The sequence below is a fragment of the Rhamphochromis longiceps genome, linkage group LG18 (genome assembly GCF_057381845.1).
Source record: "Rhamphochromis longiceps isolate RC_006_pf linkage group LG18, R_longiceps_female_GT1.1, whole genome shotgun sequence".
Taxonomy (NCBI): Eukaryota; Metazoa; Chordata; class Actinopteri; order Cichliformes; family Cichlidae; genus Rhamphochromis; species Rhamphochromis longiceps.
The window spans coordinates 9,875,641-9,878,036 of record NC_140574.1 but is presented as its reverse complement, the minus strand read 5'-3'; positions in this window follow the sequence as shown (position 1 = coordinate 9,878,036).

Here is a 2,396-nt window from a genome sequence, read left to right as displayed (position 1 = left end):
TCAGGGCATTCTCAGGAGTTTTTAAAACTTCTCCAAATCCGCACATCTGCACACTGGTGCGTTCAGGAGTTCCGCGAAAAGCTGCGAAATCACATCTTCGAGTGGAACGCAGCGGTTTTATTTTCTTTTTGTAATTTTAAGTACAATTCTGAACTGAAATGAACTTTACTTATCCTTACCAGAATGAAAAACAACATGAAAAAGATCTAGCTGCTTCATTTTCCAGTGAGATGTAGCACGTACAGGCAACTACTGACAGACTAATACAGTGGATTAGACAAATAAGACACCTTGTAGAGCAAACTTTTTCTAGATTGCCCCACTGTAGAATCCCCATTTACTTTATTTCATTTTATTTTATGTAAAGAACTTTTTTTTTATAATTTTTAGATTATTATTCTTTTGTTTATCAAAAAAGAATAAAACTGATATCATGTAAAAACATATATGCCTACTGCTGAGCACAAAACAGAACAAAGCAAAAAAAATCTAATTCTTTGTCTTGTTTACTTTATTCATTAAACAGGTTACTGTATTTTACAGCTACTTTAACATTTATTTTGCCATGTTTGTCTATTTTACTTTACTGTCTATGTGTGTTATAACATAAAAAGTGTTACAAAACTCTCCTTGATTTCAACAATCTTTGTAATATAATGCTTTATGACTCAAGCATAACACTCTACCTTCACTAAAACTACATTTTTGTTAATGAATTCAAATAAACATCTGTAATTTGGAAACTTGTTCAAAAGATAACATGCTGTTTTTTTGTAAAACTGTACATTTGAAAACTCATGGTCAAAAATAATAATAATTATGTTTTAGCATTAAAATTAAATTTGGATTTGAGAGCTTGTCCATAGTGGTTCGTTAACTATTGCAAAAACACCAGAAAGCTGATTCTGCTCATCTGCACGTGGAATTTTCAGAATCATCCAAGTAAGGAACTGATTAAGCATAAAAAATATTTTGGTAATTGCCAATGCTGTTAATGTAGTGCAGGTAAACCTTACACTAGGTGTTATTCTAATAAATTTGTTAAGCACTATATATATATATATATATATATATATATATATGTCAGTGGCTTCTATCTCCTCCTTTGGCCAGCCTATTACCCCCAGCAGGGTACCATCATGGAAGGACAGGCCCCTGCACGGTATGTACCACCGGCAGATAGAGGAGGTGGCTGATATCCAGAAATCCTACCAGTGGCTGGACAAAGCTGGACTGAAAGACAGCACAGAGGCACTAATCATGGCAGCACAAGAACAAGCTCTGAGTACAAGATCCATAGAGGCTGGGGTCTATCACACCAGGCAAGACCCCAGGTGCAGGCTGTGTAAAGATGCCCCAGAGACAATCCAGCACATAACAGCAGGGTGCAAGATGCTAGCAGGCAAGGCATACATGGAACGCCATAACCAAGCGGCCGGCATAGTGTACAGGAACATCTGTGCCGAGTATAACCTAGAAGTCCCGAGGTCAAAATGGGAGATGCCCCCAAGGGTGGTGGAGAATGACCGAGCTAAGATCCTGTGGGACTTCCAGATACAGACGGACAAAATGGTGGTGGCTAACCAACCGGACATAGTGGTGGTAGACAAACAGAAGAAGACGGCCGTAGTGATCGATGTAGCGGTTCCGAATGACAGCAATATCAGGAAGAAGGAACACGAGAAGCTGGAGAAATACCAAGGGCTCAGAGAAGAGCTCGAGAGGATGTGGAGGGTGAAGGTAACGGTGGTCCCCGTGGTAATCGGAGCACTAGGTGCGGTGACTCCCAAGCTAGGCGAGTGGCTCCAGCAGATCCCGGGAATAACATCGGAGATCTCTGTCCAGAAGAGCGCAGTCCTGGGAACAGCTAAGATACTGCGCAGGACCCTCAAGCTCCCAGGCCTCTGGTAGAGGACCCGAGCTTGAAGGATAAACCGCCCGCAGGGGCGTGCTGGGTGTTTTTTTTATATATATATATATATATATATATATATATATATATATATATATATATATATATATATGTGTGTGTGTGTGTGTGTGTGTTACATATATATTGTATTTGATATATAAATTAAATATAAAAATTCCCCGCTCACCCCTGCGGGCAGTCTTTATCCTTCAAGCTCAGGTCCCCTACCAGAGGCCTGTGAGTTTGAGGGTCCTGTGCAGTATGTTAGCTGTTCCTAAGACTGCGCTATTCTGGACAGAGATCTCAGATGTTGTTCCCGGGATCTGCTGGAGCCACTCCGCCTAGCTTGAGAGTCACCACCTAGTGCTCTGATTACCACTGGGACCACTGTTACCTTCACCCGCCACATCTTCTTGAGCTCTTCTCTGAGCCCTTGGTATTTCTCAAGCTTTTCGTGTTCCTTCTTCCTGATGTTGCTGTCATT